At 37.8% G+C, this 17,183-nt stretch overlaps 1 protein-coding gene across 7 annotated transcripts in view; it reads left to right on the top strand.

Annotated features, from left to right (window-relative positions):
• Positions 1 to 17,183, top strand: part of LOC137061888 (3',5'-cyclic-AMP phosphodiesterase 4D) — a 320,568-nt gene that overhangs the window by 239,356 nt on the left and 64,029 nt on the right. The gene's annotated exons all lie outside the window — the stretch shown is intronic.

The raw sequence follows: 17,183 nt of genomic DNA, 5'->3' as shown, positions 1-17,183 counted from the left end.
TATTTTTAGATATAATAATCAGCCCTCAAATAACACATTGTATGCAAATGGTAAACTGAAGAAACCCCGGTGCAGTATGGGTGAATAGTTAGTGGAGTAACGCTGTAAAAAAGAAAGAAAACTTGTTCTAATGAACGACAGTTTGATGTGAGAAGGCCACGTAGCGGTCTGACAGGGTTCTGGATCACCTTCTGCACCTTCACACAGACTCTCCGGCTCTTGATTAAACCCTGCGTCTGTTTCTCTGAGGCTTTTTTTGGCCCATAATTACTCGTATTTCCCTTGAGATTTGAGGATCTTGTTTCTTGATTGCTACAGAGGTTGCGGACATAAACGCACAAGTTTTCAGGCCCTCGGGGAACTTTGCAATAGTTTCCAGCTGGGAATGTTGTTTTAAGAAAGATGTGAACAAATCTCAGGAACCGCTAGTGGCAGGAGGGGGGTCGCGTGGAGAAGCTCCAGTAACGTTTGCGTGAACTGATGGGCGTACCTTGATATATGCGTTTATGTAAATTGCGATCAGCAAGTTTTGCACATGACTGCGTGTGTTCGAGACGTGTTTATTGCACTGTTATCTGTGACGCAGTCAAGGGTATTTTAGGAGATGATGTGGCTTAACCTTCTTTTGTTCTGGTTTAGTCCTCCATCCAGGCACAGGTGGTCTTCTCTCCAGAATATGTCCTCATCTCATTTGGACTTCAAAGAATGTTTTTCTTTTAAATACCGTCCGTCTGTCTTCGTTTCATGTTTCACATTATTTATGTTGTCCCCGAAATAGCTTGTGCCTGACATTAAGCTCAGTTTCGCATTGTCTGTATATGGAAATGCTTTCAGCTAATGATAATGCCAACCAGCGGGACTTTTTAAAGGGTTTTTTTTTTTCATGTTCATCTCTCGTTAGTGTGTAATGTTGCTGTTTAAGCATGAAAAAGGTTTCCAAAGTCCCTCCAGCGGGAGTTATTCTCTATATCAGTGTCAGTTAGGGCTTCACAATTAAACTAATTTCTAATCGCGATTACCAGAGATGGAAACTCGGGTCTGAGACTTGGACTCGAGTCGCACATAAGTCGCAAAAACTTGACTTGGACTCGCAAACAACTGACCTGAGACTTGACTCCAGACTTGACTTGGACGGCATGCTTTTCTTACTTAGTATTTTTTTTCTGATTTCTAGTCCAAACATCTTAAAATTCATAAAATAATAAGTTTTTAGTAGACAAGCAAAAGTAATTTTCTTGTTTTGGGGAAAAATAACTCAAGTTATTTAAATAAGCAAAATAATCTGACAGTGAGGTAAGCAAAGTAATCTTAAAACAAGATTATTTTTCTTACCCCACTTGCATATTATTTTGCTTACTTTACTTATTGGCCACTGGATAAGTCGAATGAGTGAAAAAGGGTTCTTAGGTCTTGTGTGTGTGTGTGTGTGTGTGTGTGTGTGTGTGTGTGTGTGTGTGTGTGTGTGTGTGTGTGTGTGTGTGTGTGTGTGTGTGTGTGTGTGTGTGTGTGTGTGTGTGTGTGAGAAAGTGACAGTTGTAATTCAAAAACACGAAGATTCCCCCATTGTAAATCTATGGGATTTTCGCCCCCGCTCTTTCATCCGCTGTGCGAATAACATAGGTCCGATCTCTTAGAAAAGACAGAGCACACCGCTCCTCAATGAACCGGTCGATTTGACACCTCATTCATGGGTCTATGACAAATGGTGCGGGACGAGTTACGCGCCAACGTTTTGTCCAGAAGTATGCAAGAGAACAATAGTCAACCTTTGCCACACTAATAAACCTATTCTGGTAGACTTCCCCCAAAAAGTCAAGACTTCGAAAAAGGGCATCATGGGTCCTCTTTAAACGAAAAAGGGTTATTAATAACCTGCTGTCAGAAAGGGCCCGCAATGCTAAATTGTACCTGACAAAATTGTGCCGCGTGGGATCTTCAGTGAGCCGGTCTGGCGCTTGCCAAACGGGTCCGAGAGATGCGTCGGCACAGAGGGAGCGAGAGCTCGGTCTCCTGTAGAGAGGATCATTACAGCCGCGAGGCTGAAGCTGGCAGAGCTCTCATCCCAGGTGATCGGACACATGGCACTCACTAATTAAATCTGCCGTTAGAAAGAAGCGGATCCCTTATTACAGGGCGCCACGACATGCCTCTGTCTTCACCGCAGCGCTCTACTGAGTAGAGCATCTTGGCTGAATGGGAAGACAAACCAGCACCCTTTGATGGCAAATAAAGCCTTGTTTCTACTTGTTTACACCACTTCACCAAAAAACACACCTGATACACCCTTAAAAATAAAAGTGCCAGGTAGAACCAAAAATAGGTTTCACAGTGATGCCATAGAAGAACCGTTTTTGGTTCCCAAAATAACCTTTTTGTGAAAGGTTCTTTAAAGAACCATATTTCCTAACCATTTTATAGTCTAAAGCAGAGGTTTTCAAACTTTATGATGCCAAGGACCCCCAAATATGAGGAACCTTTATGGGAGACCCCCTTCCTAAAATCCATCTATGTATGAAAACAGATTTAAACTGTTAGATATATAGTTAGTGTGATATTATAAATACAACATATTGTTTCCAAACTTAAATTGGCTATACTTAATGTTGGATGTATAAACCTGAAGAAAAACATTTTCAGATAAAAAATGTACTTGTATAATCAACTTTTATACCGTAGGCCTATGTAAGCAGCTTATGTACCGTGTTAAGAACCCCAGTGAGCAAAATAAAGGGGACTATAGCGAGAAAAACTCACTAGAAAGATACAAAGCAAACATATACAATTCTTGAAAGTATTTATATGGCAAACAAGGAAAGAAACAGTTGGAAATTAAACCATTACATGTTTAATGTTCGGTAGACTCCATTTTTGCTTTGTCTGTTAATTGTGAAATTTTCTGGAGACCCCTTAGAACCTTCTGGAGGACCCCTGGAGGTCACCGGACCCCAGTTTGAAAACCAGTTTGAACCTTTATGCACTACAAAGAACCTTTTGTGCAATTCTTCAGGTTCTTCATGGAATCATACACCCTGCCAAAGAACCAATTAAGAACTTTTTTTTTTTAAGAGTGTATGATTTATTTGGACATTAGATTAAAATGTATGTACAAATGTATACAACTAAATTAACAATCTCTTAAACATTTTATAATTTCTCTAAACGTTTTTTTAGTTAGTTTCGTGAACATTGTTACAGACAGGTAATGAAGGAGGGATATTTAACCTTATAAAGCCTGCTGTCATGTTTGATACGGTCATTTCGAAGGCCGCTATGATCAACGTGATCAAAACGTTGCACTCAATCCTTCTGTCACCTGAGAGATAGTTCAACTTTTTAGCAAATATAAGCCTTTTAGTGTAATTGTACAAACTTCAGCCTGTGTATTTTTGCTGTTATCTTTCAGATTTTGTATACAAGAATACATTTTGTATTGTTAGTAATATTTCAAGATGAACACTTACTGGACTAGAGCAACTTTATTTGTTCATCTCTCAATCTGCACTGTATCGCATTATATGTTTTAAAAGCTTCAGAGCTTTGATTTTTGATTATAATTAGTGCTGCTCACGACTAAAGATTTTTCAATCCGACTTGTAGTCATTTATTTAAGCCCTTAGTCGACTAATCGTGCATTTATATTAATAAGCTGTAAATCATAATAATGAGCCTTTAATTGCCTCTATATAACCCATAGCCTAATCCACACTCAAGCGCAGACGCTTGCCACAGCGGACCGGCAAACGTAATGATTATGAGTGGGGTCTGAAAAAACACCAATAAAACTGTTTAAACATTTGAATAATTTATTGATAATGTTTTATTGAATGCGTTTTCGGCTGTGGAGATGAAGTCGGTGATGCTGACTCTCGTCTCCACATGTGCACGCTTCAGGATTACATGATCTGAGATTTGCTTTCCACTTGAATTGTTTTTTTTTTTGTTTTTTTTAGTAGACACTTCAATCTTTCAATAGATATGTTTCTCATATCTGAGGCAAGTATACACTGAGCTTCGGGTTTATTTCTGTTATGTGCTCACAGATGCAGATCAAGCGCATCCTTTTACAAAAGCACAAAGTTTTGTGATTAGTGAATTAACAGAAATAAAAGTAGGCCTTTTACAGTTTGCATTACTCCTGAATAACCAAAATGACAGAATTTTTGATGCTAAATGAAGCGATCGCGCCGACGCCTGTGTGTCATGAAGTAAAGCACACTGTCCACACAAACACAGATATGCGTTAGGACTGCACGATTAATCGAAATCAGACTGCGATCGCGATTTGGCTTGTGCGATTATGAAGTCATAAAGGCTGGGATTTTAAAGCAGCACTTGGCAACTTTTGCTCTCGGGGTCCCCCTACAGTTGGGAAAAAATAATGTCCTCAACTACTGTCGTAAGATCTGTCATCCTACAACAGGGGATGCCATCGCGCGTGCATTTGTTGACATGAGAACCCTGATAGCCCTGAGCTAGTAATGCGCGGGTCGTCTCATAACCCGCGGATGTCTATTTAATGGTCGCGGGTGCGCGGCGGATTGTAAAAATATATACAGTGGTGCGGTGCGGGCCAAATAACTTCATAAAAGCGTCCCGCGGGTCGGTGCAGCACTAACAGTTCCCCTGAACACTGCAGGAGGAGTTCACATGCAGGTGTTCTTCTGGCGGCGCGTGTGAAATGTCTTCATCCCAGGTACAGTCAGTGGCATATGTTTCAGCATGTCATATGAATATAATTTCATGGGTTTCATTTTTTTCAAACGCCAAATAATCGCGATGCTCACGTTTACAAGCCAGCGTCATTATAGTAGTCTATTGGTTACCATTTTACAGAATCTATATGATACTTCAGTTCAATGTTTGAGTGGTCGGTAATCACCATAACAAGCAGGACAGCATCGGTCGGGCCCGCCTCCTTCAGCTCACGCCGACGAGCAAACGCTGGTCACATGTTGATCCTCGTCCTGCCTTTAATCCCATCACTTTTTTGTTTCCTCTTATTGCTTTCCTCCAACAAAACCTTTTCTTTCTTATTTGTCTGTGCTGCTTCGGTCATGACTATATTATCCGACGAACAAAGTTGGGCTCGCACGTCTGAATGTAAGGAAGTGTGTGTGTTGGTGGAAGTGACGTATATGCCGTAAAGCAGTCGAATTTTGTAGTTCTTTTTGTTCTCGGGTTACTACCCGAAACCCGAAGTTTAAAAGTATGATTAAAAACGATACAGACCCCATCAGGCTATGGCACAGGTATGGCATTTATAGGGCACAAGACAGCAAAGAAAATATCCTGACGGCTTTGGAAGATGAAAGGCTGACTGGTTTGTTAAGTTAAAAGCATGTATCATGTATCTCGGCTGTCTTGTGATACAGTATCTGCTGGTGGCCGTAACTGTACCTGTTTGACCAAACCACCATATACCTGTAAATGAAGACGCTATCCTTCTTATTATGCTGTTGAGTCTGTAAGGGTTAGATGGATCTGAGCTGAAACAGAGGCTAGTTAACTTGATCTAAGCAAAACATTCCAACGGTGCTTCCCAAACAATCCTGGGTCAACAGTCCTCAGGCTTTTGCTGCTTCCAGAGGACATGCTGATCTTTCAATATGTCCAATTCCCAAAGACTTTGCCTCTGTTGATACATCTGGATTTGCTTTAGTTGTGTGTCTACTGTTTTCATCAGAGCCTAAGGGTTGAGGATCAGTTTCATAACACATCCCCACCAGCCTGTGTATGAAGAGCACGAGAGTCATCAGTCAACTTGCTTGTGTATTGTTCAGTAAGTCAGCCAGTCATAAATCACGGTTTCACCATCACCAGGACAAACATGTTTAAGTGAGCCATTGTTCACAGGTCTCAGTTTAACAGACGGCACTCCTCAGTTAGCCCGAGTCTTTTATCGCTCAGGAAACAGTTGTATTGACATAACCGTAGCACAGGCGCTCACCCACTGACATTCTGATTCAATTCAGCTGCATTAACTTATTACTTACAAGTGCCGATGGATTAGCCAGATGTCTGTGACACAAGATCAGTGAAGCAGTCAGCCCTACACACACTATATCTGTCAGGGCTGTAGCGCTACACTGAAGTCACGGTTCGGTACATTCCTGGTTTTGGGGTCACGGTTCGATACGAGTTCGGTACAACAGGAAAAAGCAACAAATCCCCAATGCTAGGTTTACTTTTATTTTAAACAGACAGTAGTGCCAAGGCTGATAAAAAACTAAAGGTATTTGGTCACAATCAGCTACAAAACTGAAATCTCTGTTATAAAAGTACAAAATAAATAGAATAATGAGAAATAAAAGTTGTGCATGAGAGGTCATTAAGGTCATCTATCTATTAGGGCTATAGTATTGATTGGTACACTGTAAAAAATATTTAAAAATTAAGTTACCTGGTTGCCTTCAAATTTTGAGTTCATTGAAATTAATTAATAATTTAATGAAACATTTTTTGAGAATCGACCTTTATAGAAATATTATTAAAAGATTTTGTAATCATATTGGGTAATTGTGTGTGTTTTATTTGTGATGACGCAGCCAAATAGTGCTTTTTCATGATTTATCACATTTTTATGTGGTTCAGATACAATAATATTTTGAGTTTCTATTTATCAAACCAATTTCCTTCATTGTATCAACTCAAATTTTTTATTTCAATAAACTCAAAATTTTAAGTGTAGTCGATACGTTCTGGCTCGAAATTCAAATGAAATGAAAGTCAAACTGAAAAAATAAAACGTTTTCTGAAACCAAAAGGTAATGTGTAATGAATGTAATTACATGAAAAAAAGAATTATTATTAAAAAAAAGTATAGCGTTCAGGAACTAATATCTAAATGAAGGTATTGTTATCGATATCAAAACTTTTTGAACGATACCCAGCACTAATGAGGGGACAGCTCTATCTATCTATCTATCTATCTATCTATCTATCTATCTATCTATCTATCTATCTATCTATCTATCTATCTATCTATCTATCTAATATATCCGTCCGTCCGTCCGTCCGTCCGTCCGTCCGTCTATCTATCTATCTATCTATCTATCTATCTATCTATCTATCTATCTATCTATCTATCTATCTATCTATCTATCTATCTATCTATCTATCTATCTATCTATCTATCTATCTATCTATCTATCTATCTATCTATCTATCTATCTATCAGATGTGGACTGTCTTGTCTTTGATGTACAGCCGTGTCCAGTGGTAAGGCACAGGATGAGGATGGGAGAGGAGGGCAGAGCTTTGGGCCACAGGTGTAAAGCCAGGGCTAAATGAGGGGTGGCAGGAGATGTGATTGTGTTTCTGAGTCTCCGCTGTAGACACTGAATTAGACCAATCAAATAGAGTCGCTTTGAGGGAGAAGGTCTCACATGCTCCTCCAGCCCTCGCCTGTTTTTCCTCCTTTTATTTCCCACAAATGCTCTGTGGTCTCTTGATCAGCAGTTCTTCTAGATCTCCAGTTGGAGTTGATTAATCTGATTAATGCAGTTTTCCCAAACAAGGTCTATATTATGTTTGTCATACCTCATCCAAGTATTTATTTCCCTCTGAATCATCCAGACTACGAATAAAAATATTTGTTTCATTTAGAGTATTAATTTAGAATCATTTTAAGTTCAATTTGCCGGCGTATCATTTCTCTAGTTAAAGGGTTAGTTCACCCAAAAATAAAATGTGTGTCATTAACTCCTCCCCCTAATGTCGCTCCACACCCGTAAGACCTCCGTTCATCTTCACACACAGTTTAAGATATTTTATATTTAGTCTGAGAGCGTATGCAAGTGTGTGCACACTATACTGTCCATGTCCAGAAAGGGAATACAAACATCATCAATAAATTTATCTATCACTATAAAATCACATAATTGTGTACAAAGATAGATCAGTGTTTCCCTACCTTTTTTCAGTCATGGCACCCTTTGAAATTTTTCTAATTTTGTGGCACTCCTTGCATACGTTACGCTAGAGGTGTAATGGTACAGATTGCTCACAGTTCGGTTTGTATCACGGTATTAGGTTCACAGTTTCAGTACGGCTCAGTATTTGCTATGTTCAGGGAAAAAAGGACTACTGTCAAATAAAAATAAAGAAAATAAGAAAAAATAACTTAAATACAAGCAGCAGCACAAATAAATACTATTGAGGAAAAAGCCTAAATATTGCTTTTCGGGTTTTTCAGGTAGGTCTTACATTAGTTTTTAGGTACATAAATTGAATAAAGTAATCAAATGTAAAATAACTGCATATTTAACTGTTTAAATGAAAGATTAATACTTATTAAACTTACAAAAGCTATTCAATCAAGAGCAGTGAGGGATTCCTTATCTTCTTTGACATTAAACAGACAGAAGTAAAGGCTACTGCCCCTTTAAGACCTAATGCAGGGATATGCATCATCTTTCTCAACAGTATAAAGTTCACTTAAGGCATATTCAGACCTAGTCTGCTAGGATACTCATCCAGATGGACATGTTGACATACTTTTTGTGTGAGTTTGTTTGTTCAAGCGCAAGACTTAAAAGAGAACTCAATATTTGCTGTGAGACGTGTGCAGGCTTTCGGATGATGCACAGAGACAGATCTTCTGACAGCGCGCGTGAGTTCTCCTTTCGCTTCTTCTGGCACTGCACGTCACCCGTATTCATATTCGAAGATACGGCAGAACTCACATGAACAAAGTTTACTAAGAGAGACCGTTTTGCCCACAGTTCTCACGTATTTCTTTTATTATCATCGCTGTTGTAGTGTATCACTGAGGAGCCAGCACGTGTATCCATCGACAGAAACATACATAAGCATTATTTTCAAGTTACAAGCTATATTAAAGATGCATCATCAGATGTGAGATGAACTTTTACACTGGATTCCTGCTCACGTCAGACGGCACCCCGGTTGGGAAACACTGAGATAGATTATAAAAGCAAGGGATGAGCATCACAGCTAACAAAAATATTTCTAAGAAAGTATTGCTAAAGTTCCTATTAAGTGAAAAAAACGTTTCTGAATCTTTTTAAGATTAAAACATCGTATTTTATTTTATTATTCTTGAAAAATCACTGTCAGTCGCTAGGGGGCGCTGTTACACACCTTCTGAATGAGTACTGGATCTCCTGATCAAAACACACGTGAGGAAGACGGAGTAAAACAAGCGATCGTATGTAAGCAGATGCATATGAAAAATAACATGATCATCAACATTAAACATCAAAACTATATGGAGCTTGAGTGATTGAATGAATTCAAGCGTAGTTCAGGCAGACCGATAAAGCTAAACGATATCAGCTGACGCTCAGCTGATCTGTTACTCCACCTACTCTAATCAGCTGTAATATTTAAGCTCATTCAAACTCATGTTCCTCAGTCTGTCGCACAGACGTTCACATCCACCTCCTATTGGGTTCTGTGTAGAACTCTATTGTTATCATTGTATCTCGTTCTGTAATATGTGCTAAGCAACCTTTTGGTTATTATGAAAGCTGGGGGATTATGTTTCAAGGATGTATCTCAAGCTGTCTAGTAGGGCAGCTCGAGCATCTTTGAGCCTAAGCCTTTTCACAAATCAAAGATTGTCAATTCATTTCATTCTCAAAGTGGTCCTGACTGATGTTAGTGAATGAGATGTGGAGCAGGTGAAGCATTAGGGGTGCTGATGGACTCCATCTCCTCCATCTTTGAATCTGATCTGGATACAGTCTTTCACAAAAAGCAGACGGTCTATTTTTTATGTTGATATATTGCATGCTCAGATATTCATACAACAAAATATTCTATGGACCATACTTTTTTTTATTTAAGTTATCAAAAACCCTGGCAGTGGCTGGGCTTTTACAGGGTGTCCGTGGGGTTTTAAAAAGTATTAAAAAGTGATCAATCAAAATTGTCAAATTTAAGGCCATTAAAAGTGTTAAATGTGGTCTCAGAGGTATTATTTTTTTCCAAATTAGGTATTATTTTTTCAGACTATCAGGTGTCCTATTCTGATTGAAATATCAGGAGTAAACATGACATTTATTATGGGTTTATGTTAGCATTGTTTTAAGTTTACTTAAATTAAAAACTGTTATATTTTTGAAGCCTAATAATAAATGTAAATCATTCATAAAAAGATGCCATTTAAAAAAGTATTTAAAATATACTGTCTTTATGTTGTTTCTACATTAATTTGATTAACTGTGAAATTATTATATTAAAAAATATATTAAAAATGTACAAAAACATTTCTTTTTTTAATCGATTAACAGCGCTTTTATTTTAGTATTTTGTTAAATTCGACAACTTATCACAGTTATAGAAATGCAATATTTGACTCAGGTTTTGTTGTTGGAAAAAAAACACTAAATAATTTAATTGCTGAATTACCAGTTATTAATTGAAATCAAAATTGTATGCAGTAATGCTTCTCCTCAACCAACCTTTGTGAATGTTGAGATGTATTTTACTGTCTGAATGATAACTTATCACAGATTTCCTCCTGCTGTCGATTCTAAATCTATTCTTTTTTTGTATGTTATATGTGTCAAAATCTGTGTAAATAATAGAAAGGTCGCTGATTAACACTTGCAATTCAGTGTCGTGATGGTTTTAAAAAATATTCTGAAGGTAGTAAAAAAGGTATTAAAAAGTAGTACATTTAACTTAAGGATTGCTGTATATACCCTGTTTTAAAACATTTTTAAAAAACGTTTTTTTTTTTTTTTTTTTAACGGTGGCGGGTAAAGAGTTAACATTGCATTTCATCATTCTTCAGAGATTATGTGAACGTTACTTTTGAATTTTCTCTGAACAAGTAGTAACATTTAAACATTTTAGATGAACGTCTAACTGAAACATTTCAGAGAACAAAAGATGTTCTATTAACAGTGTATAAATAAATAAATAAATAAATGTATTATTAAAGATCAAATAACTTTGAATGATCATTCTATTAATATTACAGGAAGAACATTTGACTTATCTATATGCTTTAAAGGGGATATATGGTTGTATCATGTTGACAGTGTAACACATTTAAGTCCTTCTCTGATAATGGCAGAGTTCATCCCTTTTAAATCATTGTCAAACTAGTCGGCCATCTTGACCCGTTCCTGAGCCTGCGTGACCTGAGTGATCTAATACTAGTGCAGTTATGAATCTTTCCGTTTTGACAAACATCATTTGCTTTGTGAAGATGGGATATGAGAGTGTCGACCTCTTGTGGTGTTTAAAGGGAACACACCAAGCGCCCTAAACCTGCAGGATTAGACGGGTAACACTTCATTAGAATGTTTTGCATCTAATCACAGGAGAATTTCTCTTTGTGTGGTATGTAGCTTCGCTCCTGGGATGTGATTGGTTCAGCCAGCCAGCAGGGCGGGCCAATCACTCAATGATATTCATCAACTAGTATGTGGCAACAATTTAGTTTCCATGAAGCGCAGATCAACAGGACTGCACCTGTAGAAGGTTTAGTCTGCCCCTCGGGGACTATGGTAACGGTGCTGATGAAAAATGCAGAGTTTAGACTAGCTGTTTACACGGTGAGATATTGCCACGCCGCCTCATCTGCATAATGCTGACCTCCATATTCTGTGCATGTGCATGCAGACGCTGCTGGAGAGTAAAGCAAAGATCGGGAGGTGTTGTATTTTACTTTTTGTTAAATCAAATATAACCTTTTTGTTGCGTTATTTAATTAGATTTATCTGTTATTAATAATTATATTTACATTTATTAATTTAGCAGATGCTTTAATCTAAATCAACACTTACACCAAATACTATCATTATTTAAATTGCTTTATTTTATTTTGTATTCAAATTTTAGTTTGATTTATCTGTTTATTAATAATTATATTAATTTAGCAGATTCTTTCTTCTAAAGCATACATTTACACCAAATATCATTATTTAATTTGATTCATTGTTTATTAATAATTGCATAGTACATATAATTTTTTTTTACTGAAGCATACCGTTGCAATTATTTGCGATTATTATACAATTTTTCGAAGTGTTGTTTAATTGCACTTAATTCATTTTTCGTCATGAGATTAGGGTTCACCTTCCCTTCATGGAATGGTTTAAATCTCCATAAATATAATACAATTCCTATTCAATATAATGCAATTCTGAATTCATATTTAATGCTGTGGTCATATGTTCTGCCCGGTTACCTGAGCAGGGACGACCCAATAGCAGGCCGTCGCTAAATGAATCATCAGTTTCAACCTCCAAATCCTTCTAGAGCAGATGGGATCAATGAAGCCATATCTTCTTTCCTGAATTAGTCATAGTTTAGTGTTTTGTAGAGAAATGAATAGTCAGGGGAAGAGGCTTTATGATTCGCACAGACATCTGCTGCTCTGCTGTTTTCATCAGCAGCTCATAAATCAACACGATGAATTGATCTGTCCACTCGCACTCACGCTTCTCTCAGCATGTGCTGTACAGTGACGGCGCTTCTGCACATACAGTCGGGCTAGGCGCTTCCATAACAATATACTCATATGCAAGCAGAATGAACACTAGAGTTTTTAATATTTACTCCCCCTCTCTCTCTGTTTATATATATATATATATATATACACAATTCTATTTTTTTAAAGAAATTTACTTTTATTAAGCAAGGATGCATTAAAAAATGACTTATTATGATTTATAATGTTACAAGAAAATTATATTTTGAAATTAATGCCGTTCTTTCTGTCAACTTTTTCATCAAAGGATCCTGGAAAATAATTATAATATTGATAATAATAATCATAAATGTTTCCATATATATAATCATAATTATACTGTATATACTATATATTATTTACTTATTTTACATTATTTACTTATATAAGTTTGCCGCTTTGTGTTGTTTCTACGGTGATAGTATGTAAATGAACACTGTTTACTTGCTCTCCGTATTATCTGGGTAGAGAAATTCACGTTTATTTGTTAGCAAAAGTCTTTTGTCTTTCAAAGTTGACTTCAGGATGTCAGTGGCTCAGTTTGATGCTTTCTAGTGAAACTGGAGCCACATATTATTATATATGGACACTTTGTCATACAATGCTTTGTGCTGCGAGACGAAGTGGATCAATTAGTCAGACGCCATTCTGGATTTTGGCTTCCGCTTGTATGGTGGCTCTGAATTGTCAAAACACCTCTGAAAATGCTTGCAACGATGTGAAATCGCATCAAAATGATCATATTGATTTTTTTACTTGCAGATGAGAAGGGCTTTTTTTTCCAATTCTTGCACCTGGGAACAATAAAAGTCGACGCCATTATGACTAAAAGTAGGGCTGCAGCTATCGATTTATTTTGTAATCGATTAATCTACCACTTAATCGATCGATTAATCGATTAATCGGATAATAATTACTTTTTCTTTATTAAAGAGCAATAAGAGACAATAAGACGGGTATCTTAAAATTAATATCTAATTTGTTTTCTTTTTAGAAAAATTAACTTTTTGCTGAAATTGCATACATTAATAACTTTGAAACAAAACTATTTTAATGCATACAATTGCCATATTATATTAAATAAAAATCTATTTCAAATGACTTTAAAAAGGTAAACATAGTTCAATCTAAAACTAAACCTACAACCAATACATCTAAATAGTAGTAATATAAATAACAATAATGCCAATATAAATAATATAAATATTCTATAAATTCCTGCTAGAACGGAATAACCGCTAGAACGTGATCAAACGCGAGATATGTTTAATTCCAGGCTATTCTCACAAAAATGCGTATAAATAGTACGAGTGTGCAATGTCGTGGAATGTATACGCCACGACATTGCACACTCGTACTATATAAAGTCTCATTAAAGATTTCACACACATCACAATGACGGTGATCCATGTGCAAAGCTGCAAACTCCATCGAGTTCATGTGTTTGGAGTCGCGCGTATCTCCTCAGCTGACACGTGTACTGCCGCAAATGAAACTTAAATGTTCAGCGTCGCATCCTGAAGCTCAACACGCAGTTGTCTTCATTTAAAAACAGCGATATTAAATGATATTACCAGTGCTGATGCCCGCTCTCTCTCTCTCTCTCTCGCATTGCGATCTTTGATCTCGACATGAGCTGAAAACGAAAGTTAAAGAACGACACGCATTCATTGCGTTTAAGCGTGATATGAGAGTTCCGCGTCTTTATTAAAATCAACATATTAACGATTTCTCTCATCCACCTGCAATTTTTGGGATGTTTACGCACCTGAACCGCGGATATAACCGCAATCCGCTCATATTTCGAGTCCTTACACAAAAAATGTCTTTCTGCAATATCTGTGTGTAGTTAAATGGACTAAGCGAAGCATCGAGGCAGGTGATTTTGCCTCGAGGATTTTTTTGATTCGATTAACTCGAGTTACTCGATGAATCGTTTCAGCCCTAACTAAAAGTTTGCTAAGGAGTATTTCCTACTAAAGCAAGGAAACCTACTAAAGTTTCAGTAGCAGGCTGGTGGGAGTGGCCTAGGACGGTAACATGCGCAGTGCATTATGGGTGTTGTAGTTTTCCTACCTATTTGGCAACAGCTTTTCTAGTTTTCTCGAGTCAGATGGCTCCAATCGTTAAATAAATTTGCCTTTACACTGTATATGCAGCCAAGTTTTACTGAAAGCCCATTTTGCCAGCGTTAAAGAAACCTTTTCTTTTAGTGGTGGTGCTTTAATCAGAGGCTAAAATTGTTGAACGATAAAAGCCTGTTGAAAATGTTCTTTTTTTGCACATCCCTTGAGATCAGATTATTTAGCCTTATTAATGTGGCTCAAAATGACCAAAGATGATCCAGTCCTGGTCTGTCACTGCGCAACACTGCCACAGGTACACACACGAACAGACAGGTATGTGTGGGCTTTCCAAGAACCAGTCAATAAACATCAAGTCTCATAAGTTTCATCAGATGTTGGCAGCTCCAGCGGTAAACTGGCAGGTCTCTGGACGAGAGCGCATGAGCGCCGTTCTCCGGGTTTAGTGTTTGGCTAGAGGTTCAGCGAGGTGTCTGAATATGACTATGAATGCTCAGCGTCTCTGCAGCGGCCGGTGTCACATTGCCTTGCGCCGTGTTCATAAAGAGAGGACGTGGAAAGAGATGAGCTGATGTCAAAGATGAGTTTACCCGCTCGCACCGACCTCCTCTCCCTTGAGCTGTTAGCGAAACCTCGCTGCATGTCCATCAGCGGCTCGCCGTTTGCCATCAACAAGCCCATCGACATTAAAGCCCGGAGAAGATGGTAACGTTTGTTATTTGACGTTGTTAACCGGTGTGTGTTGCTTACTCTCACGCTGCAGGATTTCAGCGGCTTGCTTTACCTTCTATGGCTGTTTGTTACAGTGTGTAAACATTTCCTCTCATGCATTTGTTTATTCCTAAAGTGACTGAATGAAGAGGCAGAGCTCAGGCTGCTAATGTGTTTATATATCACTTAATCACCTTAAAGAGCCTAATCGAGCCATATCAGGTGAGAGACACTCACTATGGAAAACGCTTTTGAGAATGCTGTTATGAGTGATATTTGCAACAGCGAGTGTCAGTTTTACTATTGGTGGTCAACTGGTGTTGCTGATATCTACTCAGGGTAATATAATCTGTGGATTGCAAAAAAGATATCCACATTTATTTTACTGAGAATGTGTATGCACCAATAAGGCTGATGTTGCACTACTGCTTTTAAGTTAGGTTAGGTTAAGTAAGGTTCAATGTGTTAACTTTAGTAAATGCATTGGTTTCTATATAGAGCCCAATGCATGATCCATCAAACATGTTGTTTATTGAGGAGAGGGCTTCTGTTATTTGTCTTAGTGACAAAACAGGACTGGTAAGCGCAGAGAAACGTCCTGCTGTAGCATCGTGCTCTGCAACACCGTCACTTAGTTTACAAATTAGTTAATTTTGTTCCACAAAATCAAATAAGGAGGCCTGGAGGAGGAGTTCAATTTACGTTACCCGTTTGTGCTAAACTTTGTAAATGTCAGGCGTAATCTGATTGCTCTGTTATGTGAGGAGTAAAGCAGCTTAAGAGAGTGAGAATTTGCCCCATCAGCGTGTTTTATCAGGGAGCAGCGTTCCCTCAGTGTGCTTCTCTCTGTTGTCCCGGTTTAATGAGCTGCTCAGTTTGCTCAGATGATGGGCAGTTAACACAGCCGCAGAACATGCTGCTGAGAGAGAATAAACTCTTCTTCTCTAGCCCCAACACCGTTCAGTTTCAGATCCGATCCACACAAGGAGAAATTATACTGATGCACTTCCTCCCCCAATGCTTCTTAAGGACTTGCAGAAATGTGTGGTGTGCAAACCCGCCGCTGAACCGTAGAGGAAGCAGGACAATCAATTAGACACGATTACAATCAATTACACATCGTGTGTAAAGGTGAATCGGGAAGAGGATATCAACCACAGACCTTTTCACCGCCTCTCCTGTGCCAATGTTCTCCTTTGAGGTTTTTGGTTTTTAAGCATGCACATGTGGTTAGGTCGCTTTAATGGGATAGCTCACCTGAAAATGTCCCGTCAAACCCATAAGACTTTGGTTAATCAAATCATTGGAAGTCTAGGCCACCGAAACTATGTGATGAACAGATTTAATTTAGGCTTCTATTTACATATAAACAATGATCGACACAAATACATCACTTTAAAAAAAGCTGGGTTGTTTCAACCCAAATTTGGGTCAAATATGGACAAACTCAGCCATTGCGTTACATTTTTAACTCAACAGTTGGGTTTGCCCATATTTGACCCAACTATGTTTGAAACAAACTGTGTTTTTAGTGTACAATAGGCCTTCACATTTTGTAAGCAAGCACGTACGTGTGTGTGTGTGTGTGTGTGTGTGTGTGTGTGTGTGTGTGTGTGTGTGTGTGTGTGTGTTGGTGGTGGTTTGTTCAAGCATAATACATTTAAGCTTTTGTGTTAGCTATATGTGATGTATTCTATGCATCAGTTTTTATATGTGAATAAAATATGAAATGAAATACAGTAGTGGGTAAGTGATGTCTAGGAAGGGTTATTTGTTTTTAATGACCTTACAAGTTGGATTAAACCATCAAATATAAGTAAACTATTTAATATTTTTGAACTGTTTTAAATATGAGGGAAGAACAAAACTTGGTTAAAGTGTTTATCAAAAATAATGTTGCACAATTTGTCATGTTATATTGCGTTATTATCACAAATAAA

This window comes from Pseudorasbora parva, chromosome 23, assembly GCF_024679245.1.
Source record: "Pseudorasbora parva isolate DD20220531a chromosome 23, ASM2467924v1, whole genome shotgun sequence".
Classification (NCBI taxonomy): domain Eukaryota; kingdom Metazoa; phylum Chordata; class Actinopteri; order Cypriniformes; family Gobionidae; genus Pseudorasbora; species Pseudorasbora parva.
The sequence above is the reverse complement of the archived record's forward strand: the minus strand, read 5'-3'. Positions and strand labels throughout refer to the sequence as shown.